Raw genomic sequence first — 22,739 nt, forward strand, 5'->3', positions numbered from 1 at the left:
TGAGTCTCTCTCCTGTCATTTCCTTTGATATTAACAATTTGGATCAAGTTTGTTAAAAAAAAAAAAAAAAAAAAAAAAAAAAATTAGTAGAGAAAATCTTCCTGTCAGTAATTTTGAGGAGGCGTGCTTTTTCTGTGTTCTGTCTCCTCCTGCAGCTTGTTTCACTTGCGTCTGGGGTAAGTGTGTTTTATTTGCCTTTCAGCTGCTTGTTCTCGGCATTTGCCGGGACTGCCGGCTCCTGCACACATTTTTCAGTGGTCCCTCGGCCCGGCGACTTCTACCTCGGGCCTGGGCGCGCCGGCAGCGGTTCTTCCTGCCGGCGCCTGGGGACCACTCGGGCGGGTTGTGTCGGCCTTCAGGCCCCCCCGCGCTGCTTTTTCGAATCGGCCCCCCCCCCCCCCCCCCCCCCCGAGGCTTCTTCCGGCGGCATTTTTTCTCCTTATGCCGCGCGGGTCTCGTTGCGAGACCTGCGGCGAGGCGGGGACTCGTTTTTCTAACGAGGGAGTCTGCCCACGCTGCCTCCCCGACGGGGAAGGCGCTGCGCACGGCTCGGGTTCGCGCCCAGCGCCCCCCTCTCCACAGCCAGGGAAGCGCGGGCCGGCCACGTTCTCGGCAATGGCGGGAACGGCGGCCATTTTGGATGAAGATTTCAGCGCGGACCGCGCTCCGGATGAGCAGGACGCAGTTCAGGGAGCCCCCCGCCTGCACCGGGGCCCCGAGGAGGGCCTGTCTGCCGGCTCCCACAAGGGGATCCTGCTGCTGCACCTTCGCCTGGGCTGCCGTTTTTTTCACCGGACTTCATCCTGAAGATGCACACGGCCTATTTACAAGGCCTGGCGGATCCAGGGGGTGCTCCCGCGGGACCTCCTGCACCCAAGATCGCCAAACTCGCGGTCCCCGCCCCCGGGTCCCTGGTTCCACCTGGGACGGCCACAGGATTCTCAGCTTTGCCATCCCAGTCGCTTGCGGTGGGAGCGGCTTTCCCTTCGGGCCCTGACCCCTCGGACCCTCCGGATCCTGCGCATTCGGAGGGGCAGGCCTAAGGCGACGATCCGCGAGCCCTGCGCATTTTCCACAAGGAAGAATTGGAGGACTTACTACAACGGACCTTGCAAGAGCTCGATCTGGACCCTCCGCCGGATCCCCCGGCACCTGTGGCCCCAGCGGTTGCGACGTGCTCCAAAAAAGGGGACCCGGTTCTGGCGGCCCTCAGGCCTAGGGCTAAGGCTTTCCCGGTCCATGAGTCGTTTCTTCAGCTCCTCACCGGGGAATGGGACGTCCCGGAGGCATCTTTGAAGGTCGCCCGGGCCATGGAGAAATTGTACCCACTGCCGGAGGATTTCCTGGATCTCGTTCGGTTCCCAAAGGTGGACTCGGCGGTCTCGGCGGTGACTAAGCGGACTACGATCCCAGTTACTGGCGGAACGGCCCTACGGGACACGCAAGACCGCAAGTTGGAGACGTTCCTCAAGAAGGTTTTTGAGGTTTCCGCCTTGGGGATGCGCGCCGTCATGTGCACTTCTTTGACCCAGAGGGCCAGTCTTCTCTGGGTCCAGCAGCTCCTAACGTCGCAGCAGTTGCCGCCGGATGAAGCCGCTCAGGCCGACAGCCTGGAATCTGCCATCGCTTACGGGGCGGATGCTCTGTATGACCTCTTTCGCGTCCTGGCCCGGTCCATGGTGTCGGTGGTGGCGGCTCGTAGACTCCTGTGGCTCCGAAATTGGTCTGCGGACACCTCCTCCAAGTCGAGCCTGGGGTCCCTTCCATTTCGGGGGAAATTCCTCTTCGGAAATGACCTGGATCAGATCATCAAGTCTCTGGGGGAAAACTCGGTGCATCGTCTACCCGAGGATCGGCAGAGACCTTACCGAGCCTTTGCTTCTACCAGAACCAGGGCTCGGGCGCAGCGGCGCTACAGGACGTACCGGCAGCCAAGTTCTCGCACAACTTCGAGTAGACCGCAGCCGTGGTCGCGCTCCTTTCGAGGGCAGAGGCCCTCGAGGGAGGGCTCGGGGCAGGGGAACCCCCCCGCCAAATCTGCTCAATGATGCCAGACCGGCCCACTCCTCCTGCCCGACCATCGGAGGCTGACTCACACAATTCGCAGAGGAGTGGGCAAAGGTTACTTCAGACCAGTGGGTCCTGGACACCATCCAATACGGTTACGCCTTGGAGTTTGTCCGCCCCCCTCGGGACAGGTTTCTCTTCTCTCCTTGCGGCTCCGACCTCAAGAGGGTGGCGGTTCAACAGACTCTAGACCGGCTGCAGGCCATAGAGGCTGTTGTGCCCGTTCCCATCGGCGAGGTGGGCTCGGGCCATTATTCCATCTACTTCGTGGTGCCCAAGAAAGACGGTTCGTTCCGGCCCATACTGGATTTGACCCGCTCACTGCGGGTCAACCGGTTCCGCATGGAAACGCTGCGTTCCGTGATTGCCGCAGTTCATCAGGGCGAGTTCCTGGCTTCCCTGGATCTGACGGAGGCGTACCTGCACATCCCGATACGTCCGGACCACAGGCGTTACCTACGCTTCAAGATTCTCGGGCAACACTTTCAGTTCCGGGCCCTACCCTTCGGACTCGCTACGGCTCCCCGGACGTTCACCAAGATCATGGTGGTAGTGGCGGCGGCCCTTCGGAAGGAGGGTATACTAGTGCATCCCTACCTGGACGACTGGCTGGTGCGGGCAAAGTCTTTCTCGCATGGTCAGGACTCGGTGGCCAGGGTCTTGGAGGTGCTCCGCTCCCTGGGCTGGGTGGTGAACCTCCCCAAGAGTTCCCTCGTTCCATCTCAACGCTTGGATTTCCTGGGAGCAACCTTCGACACACATCTGGGCATGGTGTTCCTGCGTCCGGACAAGGCTATCTCCCTGAGGGAACACATCCATCGTTTTGCAGCCTTGTCGGACCCTACAGCGTGGAATTATCTTCAGCTTCTGGGAGTGATGGCTTCCACCATCGACATGGTGCCCTGGGCGTTTGCACACCTACGTCCACTGCAGGCGTCCCTGCTGTCTCGCTGGAAACCTGTGTCGCAGGAGTATCAGGTAGTTCTGCCCCTCCCTCAGTCGGCTCGGGAAAGTCTGAACTGGTGGCTGGTTCCAGCTCATCTGGCCCGCGGCGTCTCGCTCGAAGTCCCCTCCTGGGTGGTAGTGACGACCTACGCCAGTCTCGTGGGTTGGGGCGCCGTCTGCGGCAGAAGCGCCACACAGGGGATGTGGTCCCCGGAGGAGGCAAGGTGGCCGATCAATCGTCTGGAGACCAGGGCGGTACGTTTGGCGCTTCAGCGTTTCCTCCCCCTGGTTCGGGGCAGGGAGGTACGAATTCTCTCGGACAACGCAACGACAGTGGCTTACATCAATCGTCAAGGCGGGACGCGGAGCGAGCAGGTCTCCGCGGAAACCACGCTCCTGATGGCATGGGCGGAACTCCATCTTGTACGTCTCGCAGCCTCACACATCGCCGGGGTAGACAACATTCAGGCGGATTACCTGAGTCGTCAGCGGTTGGACCCTGGCGAATGGTCTCTCTCCGCCGAGGCGATGGACCTTCTGGTTCAACGCTGGGGACCGCCACGGTTGGACTTGATGGCTACAGCCCTCAACGCCAAGGCCCCGCGCTTCTTCAGCCGCAGAAGGGAGCGCGGCGCGGAGGGGGTGGATGCTCTAGTATTACCGTGGCCGACAGGTCAGCTCCTCTATGTGTTTCCTCCCTGGCCATTGGTGGGCAAGATCCTCCGAAGAATCGAAGACCACTGCGGTCCCGTAATCCTAGTGGCCCCGGAATGGCTGCGTCGGCCTTGGTTCGCGGATCTACTCCACATGGCGGTGGACGGCCCGGTCCGGCTGAGTCATCTTCCCCGGCTCCTGCATCAGGGCCCGGTATTTTTCGAGCAGGCGGCACTCTTTTGTCTTGCGGCCTGGCTTTTGAACGACGTCGACTCCGCCGCCGAGGCTATCCGGAGGCGGTGATTTCAACGATGCTCCGGGCTCGTAAGCCCTCGACCTCTGTTGCCTACGGGCGAGTGTGGAAGGTCTTCGAGTCCTGGTGTGTCGGTCATGGGACCCGCCCGACGGAAGCAACGGTTCCCCTAATCCTTCAGTTTTTGCAAGACTGATTGGATAAGGGCCTGGCATACAATTCTCTCCGAGTACAAGTGGCGGCCCTGAATGCCCTGGTACAGACAGAGGTTTCTCTACCTCTCCAAGCGGATATCGCTCGTTTCCTGAAGGGGGTTAAGCATCTTCGGCCTCCGGTTCGAGATCCCTGCCCGTCATGGAGCCTTAACCTAGTTCTCCGGGCTCTGGCGGGCGCTCCTTTCGAGCCACTGCAGGAGGCTTCCCTCAAGGACCTCACTATGAAGACGGTTTTCCTTGTGGCAATTTCTTCGGCTCGTCGCATCTCGGAGCTACAGGCTCGGACCATGTTACGGTTTTTCCATAGAGATTAACTGCTGGCCCTGGTTTCCCAGACCCTGAAGATGCTGGGAGTTCCTAGGGCAGACTCTGATGGAACAAAAGAATAGCATTCTGATTTTCCCTACAGAAAGCCTCTTGCTACTTTCCAGTACTGGAAGCCATCCAGGAGTTGATTGACCTGGAATGGGATGCCTCGGAAGCAAGTTTTAAAGGTGGACAAGTGTTAGAAGCTCTATACCCACTGGATCCGGCAGTGAGAGAGTGTTTTGCATTTCCCTAAAGTGGATGCGAACTATCTCACTGGAAGGAGGAGCGGCCTTAAACGATGCTCATGATAGATGGAAGGAGTCCATTCTTAAACAAGCCTTTTATGCAGTAGCAGTGACCTTACAGATTGCTCCTTGTTGGGCCCTGGTAGCTCATTCGTGCCTACTCTCTCAGGAGGTGGATGACATGGGGGTAAATTCCAGAGCAGTTATGGAACCTGCCACCGCCTTTTTAGTTGACCCGGTCTTGGATCTAGTCTGTACTTCGACCAGAGGAGTAGCGACCAGAAGACAGCTGTGGCTGCGGAATTGCTCAGCAGACGCAACCTCCAAGGCAGTCTTACAAAGATGCTCTTTAAAGGATCACTCCTTTTTGGAACCGAATTGGAAAAGCTAGCCAGAATATAAGGCAAATCTCCAGTTCCCCAGCTACCAGAAGACAGGCAAGGGGTGCTGTAACTGCTTTCGTTTGAGGGATCGATTCAGGGGCTCCCAATGCTTTTGCCCTTACAGAAACTCGACATTTCAGATATCTTGGCCCTTTGGGAGGTCTCGGCCCTTTTGTAGTAGACAGCCCAAGAAAAGGGCAGGCTCGGGTTCAGGTTTGTCCCGAACCCACCCCCCCCCCCCACCCCCCCGTGGAATTTAGCCGACCCACCCTTGAAACAAGGCGATAAGGGGGCGACTCTCCCTCTTCTACCAGCGGTAGATCGAGATCACTTTGGACAAACGGGTACTGGAGGTCATACGAGAAGGATATGCGCTGGAATTTCACAGTACTCGGGACATATTCATGATGTCTCCTTGCCACTCCCAGCACAAGAAGCAGGCTCCTCAGGATAAGGGCTATAATCCCAGTACCTGCGTCCCAGGAAAATACGGGGCATTATTTCATCTATTTCATCGTATCCAAGAAGGAATGTTCCTTTCGCCCCCATCCTGGACCTCAAAAGCGTCAACTGAATTCTACAAATGAATCATTTCCACATGGAAACCATACGCTCCTTAATAATAGTCGTATAATTGGGATAATTCTTATTCTCCCTGGACCTATCCGAGGCCTACTTACATATTTCAATCCATCAAGAACACAGTTTCCTATGCTTTGCGGTACTGGGTCGCCATTATCAGTTCCGGGCACTGCCCTTTGGTCTAGCCACCACCCCCAGAACATTTTCCAAGATTATTGTGGTCTTAGCGTCAGCATTGAGAAAAGAGGGAATCCTGGTGTATTCGGACTTGGACAATTGGTTGATCCGGGTGACTTCCTTGCTTCAGGAGCTCGGTTGGGTCGTAAACCTGGACAAAAGCAGTCTCAAGCCTCCCAGTCCTTGGAATATCTGGGAGTCCAGTTCATCAACAAGCAGGGCAAGCTCTTCGTTCTGACCACTTGGATAAAGAAGTTGATGTCCCAAGTGCGTCAGTCGATGAGCACAATACTCCTGATGGTGTGGAGGTATCTCCAAGGTCTCTGTTTGATGGCGGCAACCCTGGAGGTAGTGCCATGGGTGAGGGCCCACATGCAACCACTTCAATGCTCACTACTGTCACGTTGGAACCCACAGTCTCAAAACTTATTCGATTTGCCTCCACTTACTGATGGGAGTATGCTCTCAGCTCCAGTGGTGGCTGCAGGAAGCTCATCTGAGCAGGGTTGTACCCCTATCCTCTCCAAACTGGCTGTACCTCACAACAGACGCAAGCATCCAGGGCTGGGGAGCTCACTGTCGTTCCAAACTGCCCAGGAACCTTGGACCGAGGAAGAGGCCCTCTGTAACATCAACCGCCTGGAAGCCCAGCCAGTCAGATTGGAGTGTTTACAATTCAGTCACAGTCTCTGGTCAAGAGGTCCATGTAATGTCAGACAATCCAACGATTGTAACCTACATCAACGGCAAGGGTGGAACCAAGAGTCAGCAAGTGTCACAGGAGATAGAACTCCTTATGGAATGGGCGGAAATATATCTACAGATAATCTCTGCCTCTCACATCAAAGCAAAAGACAATTTCAGAGCAGATTTTCTAGGCAGGGAGAGTCTAGATCCAGGAGAGAGCATGGTCTGAGAGAGCCTTTCAGCTGATAGTAGATTGCTGGGGTCTCCCGTCCATCGACCTGTTGGCCGCATCTCACAATGTGAAGATTCCACGATTCTTTAGAGGAAGAAGAGATCAGTGGTGCCTGGGGATCAACACTCTCGTTCAGACCTGGCCGGAAGAAGAGTTGCTGTATGCCTTCCCTCCATGGCCCCTGCTGGGCAGGGTCATTCGCAGAATCAAGCACCACAGGGGATTAGTCCTACTAGTAGCTCCAGATTGGCCCAGGCATCCGAGGTATGCAGAGACACAGAGACACACACACACACCCTCTGCCAGGGACCTGCTACAGCAGGGACTGGGCCTTCACAAGAATCCGACTCCATTCTGACTTGCGGTCTGGCCCTTGAGAGGGCTCGCTTGATGAAGTGAGGATATTCTGTGGCAGTAATTGCCACCTTCCTCCACTCCCTATCGTATGTGCGGGTCTGGAGAGTATTTGAGGCCTGGTGCGAGGAAAGTGGTGTCCCCCCTCGGACGGTCAAAATCCCACTAATTCTGGAATTTTTGCAGGTCAGCTTGAATAAAGGGTCGACTCCTTGAAGGTCCATGTAGCGGCTCTTTCCTGTTTCAGGGGCAAGGTGAACAGAACCCATCTGTCCACTCATCCGGACATGGCCCGTTTTTCTGAAAGGGGTGAAGCACTTCCGGCCACCCCTACGATGGCTGGTTCCCTTGTGCAATCTTAATCTAATATTAGAAGTTTTGGCAGGGCCTCCTTTCGGCCACTGCACAGTTTTTCTTTGCGTTTATTAACCTTGAAAATAGTGTTCTTGGTCGCTATATACTCGGCGCGTAGAATCTCTGAACTACAGACATTGTCAGGTCAGGAACCGTTTCTCTGGATGACTCCAGGAGCCTTACAGCTTCGTACCGTTCCATCCTTCTTGCTCAAGGTCTCGGAGCTTCATTTGAATCAGTCCATTTTGTTGCCATCCCTAGATAAGCACAAGGACTTGGAAGAATACAGTCTCCTCTGTCATTTGAATGACTGTAGACTTTTGGTGCGGTATCTGGCAGTTTCAGAACTGGACCGAAAGACAGGCCAACTGTTTGTCCTGCACAGTGGAAGGACGCAGGGCAAACCAGCTTCATGGGTTACTATAGCTTGCTGGATTAAGGAGGTGGCCACAGGAGCCTCTGTGGAGGCAGGAAAGCCATTACCTTTTCAGGTCATTCCAGTAAGGCTCAGGCGGTCTCATGGGCAGATGCTAGATTGCTGTCTCCAGAGCAGTGACGTGGTCCTCCTTGCATACCTTCTCCAGGTTCTATCGCCTAGACGTACAGGCCCGAGAGGATTCAGCCTCTTCAAGGGTGGTGTTAACTGGACCATGGGCAGCCTCCCGCCCCAATCGGGAGGCTGCCCATGGGATGTAGCTTTTGTACATCCCATTGGTCCTGAGTCCATCTGGCAACATGCTAGGAACTGGAGAAATTGCTTACCTGATAATTTCCTGTCAATAGCAGGGCTGAATTAGCCATGCTGTCTGGGAAGCGTCGCGACCTGAAGTAGGCGAAGTCTCCTCAGCTATTAATAGAGCTTTGACACTGTGCGGTGATGTTCCCGCGCGATTCCCTCTCCTCTTCGGTTTCTTTTTTTCCGCGAGCCGATCGCACGTGGGGTTTCTCCTCACACATTTTTCTCCTCACTGATTTTTTCTTCAGTGATTTTTTTTTTTGCCGTTTTTCATCCTTTCATCTCCAGATGGCTCTGATGCCGTCTAGATTTAAATATTGTCAATGTGGCAAAATTATGTCCGTTACCGACGGACATAATTATTGCTACCTCTGTTTAGGCCAAGATCACGACCAAAAGTCATGTCGAAACTGCGGCCGCATGTCTCCCCGGGCCCAATGCCACCAAGCAGCAAAAATAGAGCGCCTGAAGATGGGCTTCTATGCCCCACCTACATCGGCCCATTCTTCGCCGGGACCGGCAAAGACAGGTAAGGCCTATAGAAAATGGGCTTTCTCCCTGGGCCCCTCTGAAGAGGAGTGAAGCATGCCGGGCATTCAAAAACCCCAACTACCCTCGATCCATACCGGGGCTCCGGAAGAGGAATGAGAGGCATACGGCAAGGGAGATGCGTCGATGGGTTCTAGGCTGCTAAAGCCAAACGAACCCCACCATTCTGCGCCAAAGAGACAAGCGTCTATGACGCAAGATCCTATATCTATGCACGGCGCTGCCTCGAAGCAGGACGCTGCTATGATGCAAGATGCCATCACGAGCACGGTGCCACCATGAAGCACACTGCACATTTAGAAGATGACATCTCTTCGAGCCACGGTGCGAAACAGGCCATATACTCGAAGCATATGTCAACACTGGAAACATCTACCACGAAACATCTACGGAGCATGCTTCAGTCACACAGTCTCATAGCAAAATACATCCTTCCTTTTTGGAACATACTCCTTCCAAAAAGACAGCAAAGAGGAAGCATCAGGAGCATTCCCCTGGTTCCTCCACATCTAGCCAAGAAATTGAAGTGGAACTTCTCTCTGACGCTGCAGAATCAGCTTCCTCACAACAATCTCATCTTAGTGCACATTCTCTCTCAACAGTATCTGCACTACCGACACCAAAACACGCACATGAAAATCCCAGCATTCATGGTGAGAATACTTCACCGGAACATATTGTGCTACCTGGCATTCATCCTCCACATAAAAGACAAAAATTGCATATCCCTCCGCAAGGAACCCTTGCAGCCTCTGCAATGTCAAAAATATCAGAAGTATTATCAACATTCTTTCAAGTCCTAGAACAAGGTCGTCATTTACCACCAGTGGTCTCTCCACAAACCTCTGTACCTCCTTCACCGGATCCCATTCCGGGGGACCCCATCTCAGAACCAGAGCACCACCCAGTGAGCCCTGCTTCACAAGTATCTACATTTTCATCCAATTCTTTTACGGGATTACCATTGGATCCCCCAGAGGGATCACAGGAGCCTTATTCTCCTCCTGAAGACTTAACCTACTCTAAATTTATTGAGAAAGTAGGTGCTCTTCCAGGTTCCAACAGGTAAAATCTCATATCCTAGAACGGAAATGATGGGCATTCTCAAAATTTTTGAAACCCCTGCTGAACCAACTGCCCTACTGCCGCATTCAGTCTTACAAAACCGCCTTTTAAAAAAATTGGAAAACACCCTTTTCCAAGACCGCAACTTCCAGGAAGATTGACGTTAAATATAAGATTCGCAACGCTTCAATCTACGAATCTCCTCAACTTCCTCATCATTCAGTGGTAGTGGAGTCAGCTCTTGCAAAGGCAAAATGCTCAAAACTGCATTCCAATGCTCCACCAAATAGAGAACATAAATGTTTGGATGACTTCACAAAGAAAGTTTATCATTCCTCCATGTTGACATCTAGAATTCAACACCACCAGTTTTACACTACTCAATATCTCTTCGAGACTCTTCAAAAACTGTGCCCACTTTGTATTTCAGAGCATAATACCCTTCCACAACCGTTTTTGGTTTTGGAAGAGGGACTTAGATATTTACTCAGATGAGTTTATGAATTGTTCGAGTAGTCTACATGAGCCTCCGTTTCGGCCATAGCCGCCAGATGGCTTGCTTGGTTCAAGGCAAGCACTATTCGCACTGATGTCCATGACAAACTGGTGGACATTCCATGCATGGGAGACAATCTTTTGGTGACCAATTCAGACACAGGGGCAGATTTTCAAAGGCTACACGCGTAACCTGAGGAAATATGCCCCTGCGCACGCCGAGCCTATTTTGTGGGGCAGTCCGGGGCAGTGCTGGGGTGTGGCCGAGTGCCCCGACACAGCGGCCTGTGTCTTGCGCGCGCCGGCTGGCCAGGTCCTATTATGCCTGCGAGAGGCAGGTGTAACTCCATCGAACAAAGTAGGGGGGGATTTAGGTAGGGCCCGGGGGGGGGGGTTAGATAGGTGAAGGGAGGGAAAGGTGGTGGGGGGGGAGGGGGGTCCAAAAAAGTTCCCTCTGAGGTTGCTCCGATTTCAATTTCGGAGCAGCCTTGGAGGAAATGGGGAAAGCCATCGGGGTTCCCCTTGGGCTCGGTGCGCGCAAGGTGCACATGTGTGCACCCCCTTGTGCGCGCCGACCCCGGATTTTATAACATGCACGCGGCAGCGCGCGCATGTTATAAAATCGAGTGTACATTGGCGCGTGCCGGGTAGCGTGCACAAATGTACCCCACGTGCGTAGGAATTAAAATCGGCCCCACCGTCTCCCGTTTGAAAGAACAAAGTGCAGCCATACCATCTCTTACCTTCCCCTCAGAATCACACAAGCATCAGCAGAGATTTTATCAACCTTACCGTCGTCAGTATTACCCACGATCATATTCCAGACCTTATTCTCAGTATAGACCACAGCCATATGCTCCCCCCAGATCTACACCTCAAACTGTGTCAAGGGGAAGGCCTAGACAGCAATGACAACACAAGCAAACACCAGCATCACAGCAAAAACAACAATCGTCTTTTTGAGTACAATCCAGCCACCACCACCCCCAGCCTCCATAGGAGGTAGTTTCCAATTTTTCCTAAAAAATTGGGAATTGATCACTTCAGACAAATGGGTCATCAACATCATCAGGGAAAGTTACCATCTAAATTTCAAAAACATTCCACCCCTTCCTCACCTGTCTCCAACACGAGATACACTCACCCATTCATCATCCCTCCAGACGGAGTTATCCAACCTCCTACTCCAGAATTCTATTCAAACAATCCCTCTTCAACATCAGAATCAGGGTTTTTATTCCCCATATTTTTTCATTCCGAAGAAATCGGGAGGCCTCCGTCCTATACTGGATCTCTGCCTCCTAAATCAATACATTCAGAAAGAGAAATTCAAAATGACCTCTCTCAAAAATATCCTACCTCTGCTACAACCCCACAATTGGCTATGTTCCATCAACCTGAAGGATGCTTATTCACATATACCAATTCACTCTTCCTCTTGGCAGTACTTCTGCTTTCAAGTTCAGAGTTCACACTACCAATACAAGGTGCTCCCCTTTGGTCTGTCTTCAGCCCCAAGGGTATTCACAAAATGTCTAGCAGTGGTGGTGGCTCATCTCAGACAACTTTTGATCCAAATATTTCCTTATCTGGACGATTGGTTAATAGTGGCTTCCGATCCATCCACTCTCAAGGCGCACACTTTATGCACGATAAATTGCCTTCAAGCATTGGGATTCCTGGTCAACTTCGAAAAATCCCAACTCCAACCTACACAGATACTTCAATTTATAGGTGCTCTCATCAATACGAGGCCCATCTTCCACCAGACAGGATGTGCACTCTTATGACTTTAGCGCACAGCCTCATCAACAAAACTCAAGCATCTGCATGCCAAATCCTTCAACTTCTGGGACATATGGCGGCAGCCATCTACATAGTTCCCCACACCAGGCTTCCCATGCGCCTCTTACAGTGGGGGCTAAAGACACAGTGGTCTCAGTTTCTACAACCATTCAGCTCCAAGATTCACATTACTAACACAATGAAGGAGGACATTCGCTGGTGGCTCTCTCCTTCCAACCTATCAACGGGGGCCCCCTTCCGTCTACCTCCACATCAGCTCACACTCACTACGGACGCGTCCAGGAAGGGTTGGGGGGGCCCACTTAGGCGATCTGAAAACACAAGGTCTCGGGACTCCCCAAGAATCTATGTACCAGATCAATCTCTTAGAGCTTCGAGCGATCTGGAAAGCACTTCAAACCTTCTCCACTCAAATCCAACACTCAAACCTCATGGTGTATACTGACAACCAAGTGGCAATGTTTTACATAAACAAAGGAGGGGCCGGTTCTTGGATACTTTGTCGGGAAGCACTTCGGATACTTCACTCGACTCTCAAGTTCCAAATTTCACTCCAAGCCACTTACCTTCCGGGTCTAGACAATATAACAGCGATTGTCTAAGCCGAGTATTTCATCCACACGAGTGGACCCTGAAACCAGAAGTGGTGGAAAAAACATTTTTCAACAATGGGGTTTTCCGTCAATAGATCTCTTTGCCACAGAAAGCAACAGACAAGTTCAAACCTTCTGCTCCATTTATCCCAGCAGCATACGGTTCGCCCCAGATGCCTTCCTAATTCCATGGACGACAGGCTTGATGTATGCTTATCCTCCCATTCCAGTAATTTCTCAGATAGTTCAGAAGTGCATACAGGATGTGGCGGACATGATACTCATCGCTCCAGCATGGCCAAGGCAGCCATGGTATGCGTATCTGATGCATCTTTCCATTCGCTCACCAATACTGCTTCAAAACCCTCCACATCTTCTAACGCAAGAAGGGGGCTCTCTTCTTCACCCAATGAATCAATCGCTTCATCTCACAGCATGGAGATTGAATGGCAAGAATTAAATCACCTTAATTTACCCACATATGTGGAAGACATCCTCATCGCATCCAGGAAACCTTCCACCAGACGTAACTATACAGGCATCGCTATCTAACCTGGTGCACTCCTAGGAACATCAATCCTTTTTCTGCTACCACCTCTCAATTACTACAGTATCTACACACCCTCTATGAAGTGGGTTTAGCTACTACTTCAGTCAGAGTACACATTAGTGCTATAGTAGCATTTCATGGTGTTTCCGTAGATAGCAGGATGAATTAGCCATGCGTTCCCTCCCTCCTCCCTAGACAGTCAACTACAGGACACACTACCGCACCTTACCTCTCACTTGGCTACAAAGAAACTGAAGAAGAGAGGGAATCGCGCGGGAATACCACCGCGCAGCTGCAGAGTCAAAGCTCTGTTACTAGCTGAGGAGACTCTGCCTACTTCAGGTCGCGACCCTTCCCAGACAGCATGGCTAATTCATCCTGCTATCTATGGAAACACCGGTTACAGTAAGCAAACTTGCTTTTTTATTTTCCTTAGTGTAGACACTTGGACTGAGTATCCCACCCATGGTGGCCCAAGAACAGTGCCAAGGATTCACCCATGGAGTGGATATCAAGTCCAAGAGATTATGGGTAAGCCGTCATCCAGTCCCTGGATCAATGCATCTATATTCTTACTGGGGTTTACTGTTTGGTTGAGTACAGTGACGGTAATTCGCTTTTAATCATTTTAAATCAAGTTTTTTCAACAGTATGTTCACAGTGGCTTTTGAAAAGAATACTGAAGGGCTGCGATTACTGTAGGGGGGTGTGTGTAGAGTGACGTCAGCTTTAAAATTGGTCCTGAGTCCATCTGTCTACAGTAAAGAAAACAAAATTATCAGATAAGTAATTTCTCCAATAGAGCTGACCTGTTTCAACTTAAAATAGTTTAGCTGATTAGAATAATTCTGCATGAAAACTCAACCTGTTTCTTTTTCATGAAATGAATTAGATGCAAAGGTAAAAACATCAAGTTAAGAACATAAGAACATAAACTGCCATGCTGGGTCAGACCAAGGGTCCATCAAGCCCAGCATCCTGTTTTCAACAGAGGCCAACCAGGCCACAAGAACCTTGCAATTACCCAAACACTAAAAAGATCCCATGCTACTGATTCAATTAATAGCAGTGGCTATTCCCTAAGTAAACTTGATTAACGGCCATTAATGGACTTCTCCAAGAACTTATCCAAATCTTTTTTTAACCCAGCTACACTAACTGCACTAGCCACAACCTCTGGCAACAAATTCCAGAGCTTTATTGTGCGTTGAGTGAAAAAGAATTTTCTCCAATTAGTCTTAAATGTGCTACTTGCTAACTTCATGGAATGCCCCCTAGTCCTTCTATTATTCGAAAGTGTAAATAACCAATTCACATCTACTCATTCAAGACCTCTCATGATCTTAAAGACCTCTATCATATCCCCCCTCAGCTGTCTCTTCTCCAAGCTGAACAGCCCTAACTTCTTCAGCCTTTCCTCATAGGGGAGCTGTTCCAGCCCCTTTATCATTTTGGTTGCCCTTCTCTGTACCTTCTCCATTGCAACTATATCTTTTTTGAGATACGGCAACTAGAATTGTACACAGTATTCAAGGTCGGTCTCACCATGGAGCGATACAGAAGCATTATTACATTTTCTGTTTTATTAACCATTCCCTTCCTAATAATTCCTAACATTCTGTTTGCTTTTTTGACTGCTGCAGCACACTGAGCCGACAATTTTGAAGAATCATCCACTATGATGCCTAGATCTTTTTCCTGGGTGGTAGCTCCTAATATGGAACCTAACATCATGTAACTAGAGCAAGGGTTATTTTTCCCTATATGCAACACCTTGCACTTGTCCACATTAAATTTCATCTGCCATTTGGATGCCCAATCTTCCAGTCTTGCAAGGTCCTCCTGTAATGTATCACAATCCGCTTGTGATTTAACTACTCTGAATAATTTTTTATCATCTGCAAATTTGATAACCTCACTTGTCGTATTCCTTTCCAGATCCCTGAGGCTGTTTACCCTTTTCGACTGAGAAAATTTACCATTTAATCTCACTCTCTGTTTCCTGTCTTTTAACCAGTTTGTAATCCATGAAAGGACATCGCCTCCTATCCCATGACTTTTTAGTTTTCTTAGAAGCCTCTCATGAGGGACTTTGTCAAAGGTACAAATTTGGGGATGGCTATAAAAATTTCAAAATGTTTGAATATCCCATGGAATACTGCCAGGTCTATCATTGTAATGTGGAAACAAGTTGGCATCAGGAAGACAGTACTGTGATCAGGCTTTCCTCCAAACTCAGTAGCCATGGGTTAAGGAAACTGCTGTAGAAGGTCACTGTGAGGCCTAAGATTTTTTGAAAAGAGCTAAAGTGGCTGAAACTGGGAAAAATGTTGACTTCAACAATTTCAGGATTATTCCAAATGGCAACTCTAGACAGCATTATTTTGAGGGAAGGGAAAGGGCAAGCCAAAGTGACGATATAGATATATAGATGTGTCATACTATAACAGCACTAATTCCCAGAATTCAAACAACAACCCTACCTAGGAAAAGGCAGCACTGCAATATTACACTGGATCAGGAGCAACACTTTATCTAGTATGTGGGAAACAATAAGTTCTATAGTGCAACAGATCTTTCCGAAGCTACACTAGCAGAATTACACACTATCTCTGCACGCAGGCAGGCCAATCCCCACAAGTGGTTTATGCACTTCTACCAGCAGATGGAGCCAGAGTAAAAGCTGACATCACAGATAATATAGCTCTGCCCCAACAGCCTGCCATTTCTTAGCATCCAGACAGATGAATCCAGAACCAGTTGGCTATGCACCTCTACCAGCAGATGGGAGACAGAGCAAACTGACGTCAATATTTATACCCCTGCAGTGACATCAGCCTGCCAGTACTCTCTGTCTCCAGCAGATGGTGGATGTGCATTTCCCTACTGGGGACTGCTTCAAATTTAGAGGAGAATTAATTGGAGATTTGGATTGCCCCGCTCTCCTGCAGTGATACCTAATGGTTCTTCCCCCATTTGAGAATTCCTGAGGTGATTTCTGTGATCCCTCAGATGAGTGCCTTGATCTGGTAGCTGGTTATAGGCTGGTGTGGGCTTAGCTGATTAAGCAGCTGATTGTGGATGCAGGAAGCCAAGTGCAGCGGTGACGATAAATGCCCCCCCCCCCCCCCCCCACACACCTGCAGCCGGAGACTGTTTCCGTACTCAGCCGGGAAGGTAAGTTTTGAAAAAAAAAAAAAAGAGAAACGGACAGAGTGGAGGGGTTCGTTTAGGACTTCCTCTGGTCTCTGTGCTCGGTGTCCTGTAACCCCCACATTGGTTCCCGCTCCCGTGGGGGTTACAGGACCTGGGTAGCCTGGTGGGTTGAGTGGCCCAGTTGGGCTAGGACCTGCTGTTAGGCATCTTTTTTGTAGGCCGCCGTGGCATTTCACGCTTTTTTTTCTGCACAGTCAGCTGCCCTCTATGGATGGTCAGTATGCACAAGTACGTCTGAATTGTGCATGTGACCTTCGCGTGCACTAACACATATCAGTTGTGCGCCAAGGTTTGGAGTGATGACATGCGCTTAGCCTTTTGGCGCACAAACTTGGGATGCTTAAATTTTGTGGTCATAAAATTTATGTGCATAAATTTTGTTTCAGCGGGGCTTAAGCTGGACACACATCTTCAGTCGCCTGTTAAGCGTACTGATGGATTAATGGCGCCGGTGGCTAAGAAACCTAAGCACCTTTCTTTTTGTGCTGCTTGTCATATTAGGGCATCTCAGCCTGGAGTAACTTCTAACTTATGCCAGCGCTGCTTAGTCTCAGAGAGAACTATCTTCATCTGATTTTACTAAGCCTGGGTCTTCTCAGCCTGATGATGGCCTGGTTAAGGATATGTCAGGAGCGATGCCTGACCTTGGAACTCCCTTGACTGGTTCCTCAGCAGGGGACGGCAGCTTCATGGGTGTCGTGCAAGTGCCTCCTGGTCTTGGCATGGATCCTTCTGCCTTTTCTTGGGTAGAGTTTTTTCAAGGATTGCAATTATTTCTTCAGGTGCAGTCTTCAGTGCCATCCAAGCCTGTTGGTTCAGATCCTCAGGTAGTGGTCTCCCCCTCTCCTGGTGCGGTGTTTAAGTGTCGAAGTACACCTTGAGCTGCAGGTGTACCTGACTAGCATCTGGATGGCACTGATGATGAGGCAGATCCTGACTCACTGGAGGATGGAGAAATCCCCCAAGGTTGGAACCATATAGAACTGTTGCGGTTCTTTCATAGAGATGATTTACCAGCCCTGATTTCCCAGGCATTGAAGACTCTGTGAGTCCCTGGGGCAGATTCCATGTCTGAGCCAAAGAGAAATCCTATTTTGGTTTCTTTGCATAAAGCCTCTTGTATTTTCCTGGTTATGGAAGTCTTTCAAGAACTGATTGATCTTGAATGGGATGCCCTGGATTCAAATTTTAAAGAGGGTCAGACCTTGGGGTGGGCCTTTACCCCCCGGATCCAGTGGTGGGAGAACGTCTGCTTTTTCCAAATGTGGATGCTTTTGTCTGTGCTATCTTTAAATGGACTATCCCTGTGGAGGGAGAAGCGGCCTTGAAGGATGTGCATGATATAAAGATTGAGGCCATCCTTAAGCAAGTATTTGAAGCAGTGGCAATGGCATTGCAGATAGTTTTCTGTTGTACCCTGGTGGCCCACTCTCTTGTTTGCTTCTCTCTCAGGAGGTTGATGACTGGTGTGAATTCCAGGGCAGTTATGGAACCCACCACTGCGTTTTTAGTAGATGTGTGCTGCGATTTGGTCTGCTCCTTGGCCAGAGGAGTGGCTTCGGTAACAGCAGCCAGGCGTCAGTTATGACTGAGAAATTGGGTGGCTAATGCGACCTCAAAAGCTAATCTTATGAAATTACCTTTTAAAGGTTCGCTCTTGTTTGGGAATGAATTGGAGAAGCTAGCCAGTAAGTGGAGTGAATCCCCGGTTCCTTGATTGCCAGAGGTTAAGAAGCAGTCACCGTGCCCCTTTGGTATGAGGGGTCAGCTCAGGGCTTCCAGGCATTTTTGTCCTATAGAGGGGCAACCCTTCAGAGGACGGCCTTTTGGCAGGTCAGTCCTTTCGTCCCAGACAGCCCAAGTGAGGAATGGTCTCGGGTAGTGAAACCTCCTGAGCACCCAATTAAGGTTTGCCGAGCAATCCCCGGGAACAGGAGATAAGGGGACGCCTCTCTCTTTTATGAGAGGTGGGTCAAGATTAATGGGATCAGTGGGTCCTGGAGGTAATACTAGAAAGATATGTGCTGGAGTTTCGCAGTATTCCTCGGGACGTGTTCATGGTGTCTCCCTGTACTCCCCGCAGAAGAAGCAGGCAGTCAAGAGTACGCTGTCAAGGCTCATCAGTCTGAGGGCTGTGGTTCCAGTACCCATATCTCAAGAAAATATGGGTCGATATTCCATTTATTTCATTGTGCCCAAGAAAGAGGACTCCTTTTGTCCCATCCTGGATCTTAAAGGATTCAACTGTCATTTGTGGGTGTCTCATTTTCACATGGTAACATTGCCTTCAGTGATAATGGCCATACAGTCAGGGGAATTTCTAACCTTGGATCTGTCCGAAGTGTACCTCCATGTTCCTATCCAATTAGACCAACAAAGCTTTCCGTGTCTTCTGGTGCAAGGGTGCCCTTATCAATTTTGGGTGCTGTCTTTTGGTCTAGCCACCACTCCCAGAACCTTTTCCAAGGATATGGGGACAGTGGCGGCAGAACTGAGAAGGGATGGGATCCTTGTACACCCATATTTAGGCTGGTTGATTCGGGCCAAGTCTTTTGAAGAGAGCCATCTGGTGACCCGCAAGCTGTCTCCTTGTTGCAGGAGCTTGGTTGGGTGGTGAACCTAGCCAAAAGTAGTCTTCAGCCATCTCAGTCGTTGGAATATCTGGGTGTGAGGTTTGATAGGAAGCAGAGCTACTCTTGAAGGTGAGCATCCACTTACAATGGTGGTTGCAAGCGGATCTTCTCAGGAAAGGAGTTTCCTTGCAGACGCCGAAATGGTAGAATGGATCGTTGGGGCACCGAGGAGCTTGTCATTTGGAAACAGGTGTAGTTTAGCTGGCGTGCTTGTGATTCATCGAGCTTCTAGAGGCTCAGATGGTCAGGACAATGTCAGGCAATGTGCCCATGGTGGGCATAGTTCTTTCCTCAAACCAGAACCGAGAGCCCTCAGGTGTCAGAGCAAATGGGCAGTGTCAGCCGAGGCCATTCTGCTTTTGGTGATGCACTGGGGTCACCCTTCTGACCTTGCTTGCGATGTCAGCCAATGAGAGATTCCAAGGTCCTCCAGTCACAGGCAGGGCCAAAGCTCTGCATATTGATGCTCTTGTTCCAGAGGCGCCATGGAGCATGGAATTATATCCCTTCCTGCCATGGCCACTATTAGACAGGGTCATGCGAAAAATCACAAGACAGACCTAAATTCATGTTTCTTGTGGCTCTGGCTTGGCCTGGAGGCTGTGGTAGGTTGATCTGCAAAGGCTACTGGTTGGCGGTCCTATCAAGTGGCCACTCTGGCTGGATCTATTATGCAACGACTCATTCTGTATCTAGTCTGTTTTGAAGCATCGTTATTCTGCTGCAGTGGTTTCACCTTGTGCTGGGCTGAGATGATTTTTCTACGTCTCTGGCCAATGTTAGCATTTGGAGTATTTTCAAGATCTGATGCGAGGTTCTCAGCCTCCCAAAGTGGAAATTCCATTAATTTTTTTAAGTTTCAAGTGGCAGCTCTTGCCTCTTCTAGGGGGGCAAGTCAATAGAGGGCCTTGGTCTTCCCCCTCCAGATGAGTCTCTATTCTTGAAGGAAGCTGAAAATGTTTGTCCTCCCTAATGGCTACTGGTGCCCTTGTGGAACCTTAATCTAGTTCTGGATTCTTGGTGGCTCCTGCCTTTCAACCACTACGTAGCTTTTCCTTGAAGCTACTTTCCTTAAGGACAGCTTTTTCTATGTGTGACTCCGGGGCTGATGCAGTTCTGGACTGTACCTTCTGTTGCTGAAAATGTTTTTGACGTTCCATTTGAATCAGTCTATTTCTCCTGCCTGTGCTGGGCAGGAATAGAAATCGGTGATTGTTTCTTGCATATCTTGGATGGCGAGCAGCATCTGAGATGTGTGGATGCTACTAAACATGTCAGGAAGTCCGATCAATTGTGGGCAACAGTAGCCTGTTGGAAAAAGGATGTTGTCATGGCCATCAGTGGTTGCAGAGATTCTTTTCTCTGAATGACTTAGAGCGCATTCCACTAGGGTTCAGGTGCTATTGTGGGTGGAGCCTTGATTATCTTCTCCAGCCAAGTTTTCCTAGATAGTGATGTGGTCTTTCTTGAATTCCTTCCCAAGTCTTCTGCTTGGCCATTCGGGCTCTGCAGGGCACAGCTTTCCCACATGCAGTCTGACCTGGACCACAGGCAGCCTCATGAGTGGCTTTGGTATATCCCCCTTTTGGGGACTGGCCTGCCTGAGTGCAGAGGAAGGAGAAATTACTACTTGCCTGATAATTTCCTTTCCTCTAAGGAAGGCAGGCCAATCCCTGACCCGTCCTCAGTTGCCGGGCTTTTGCTTTTGTTTGCTATTTAGATGTGGACATTGCAGGGTAATGTTCCTGCTATTTGTTGGAAGACAGGTAAGTGTTTCACTAAACTGGAGGGACCAGGTAAATGTTAATTCTTTGATCTACACTCAGTGTTCTCTGTTGGTTGAAAGCATGAATGATTGTTAATAATCATTTCAAGTCTAATCAGTTTGTCCACAGTTTGGATTTTCCAGAGAATAGTGGTGGGCTATCAGGGCTGAGCTATATATGTGTGATGTCAGCTTTTACTCAGTCTCCATCTGCTGGTAGAGGTGCATAACCCACTTGTGGGGATTGGCCTGTCTTCCTTAGAAGAAAGGAATTTATCAGGTAAGTAGTAATTTCTCCTTCAGTCATACATGCAGAATGCAGACAGACCCCACCAAATATACAATAAAGTGACTAGAAAATATAAACAGAAATGTGCAGACAAACTGCCATGGAAACCACAATAAGCCAGATTCTGTATATGGAACAACTATGGATAAATAGAAAATTCCACAGGGAAATGTGTTTATCATGTTCTAGTAAATGTATGATTATCAGTATATGCTGACCTGCTGTGTACCCTCAGTGTGAAGATTTTAATGAGTGAGTGAGTGTGTATGTGGTTTTTTATTTATGGACACATTGTGAATATATGTTTTTGTGAATATAAATAAAATTATAAAACTTTCCTCTTTTTGATTATGTGATAAATAGAAAAATCAACATTCCTCATCAAATATCAATCATACTAATAAAATCATACTCATAAAAAAAGTATTTAAAAAATGTTGAATAGAATATCCAATATTTCCCAAATACTAATAAAATATTTCAAAACAGTAGACAATTCAACCTCTAAGCTTAAACTAAACCAAATAAGGATAAAAAACAATCCCTCTCCATACCTTGGAGCTTTTGATTTCCAGATTCCCTGAGATTGTCATGGATTAGTGTGGGAGAGGCAGGGAAGGTGCACACTTCTCCACTTTCTCTTTCAAGCACACAGCTTCTGACTCTCACACAGTTTCTCTCTCAAACACACACATACACAAAACACAGTCCCTCTCTTTCATAAACACACCCACACCCACAGTATTTCTCCCCCAATGCACGCACACAGCCTATCTCTCACCCACACACACACAAATAACCTCTTTCTCAAATACGCAGTTCCTATCACACACACACCTACACCCACAGATTCTATCACAAACTTATGTACACACCCACAGATATTCTCTTTCCCATACACACCCCCGGCCTTTCTCCCACGCGCACAATCTCCCATGCTCTTCCAGACACACACACTCATAGCCTCTCTCTCTTCCATACACACACATACAGCCACTCCTTTTCACACACAGTCTCTTCCCCGCCACAGGTGCACACATATACATAGTCTCTCTCTCATACCTATAGCCTCTCCCATACACATCCACAGCCTCCACCCAGCCACTCACATACAAATCACAGAGCTTCTCACCCACATATGCGCGTGTACATTCACAGAGCCCCTCCCACACAGACTTTTATCTCATACACACGCAGCCTCTCTCACATACACACACACACACACACGCATTGCCTCTCACACACAGCCTCTCTCACTCATACATACACCCTCTCTTTCATAAACATACACTTTACACGCTCTCTCTCCTGGCCTTCTTCTTTTTCTGGGTCTCTTCTTCTGCTGCCACTGGAATGGGATATGTTGGCAGCTTGCCAGCCCTCTTACTTCAGCCACCAGTGGAATCTGGTGGCAGTTGCTGGGTCGGGTACCCTCTTCCTTTTTGACCTCTGTGAGATGGGCTTTGTAGATGGCTGCTAGGCCTCTAACTGTTTTTAAATGGGATGCAGTCTGCTGGTGATCACTGTGTCATGGTGTTGTATTTTAGGAACATCTGCTGCTGCTGCCATGGGACTGGTCTCGCTC

The sequence above is a fragment of the Rhinatrema bivittatum genome, chromosome 1 (genome assembly GCF_901001135.1).
Source record: "Rhinatrema bivittatum chromosome 1, aRhiBiv1.1, whole genome shotgun sequence".
NCBI lineage: Eukaryota > Metazoa > Chordata > Amphibia > Gymnophiona > Rhinatrematidae > Rhinatrema > Rhinatrema bivittatum.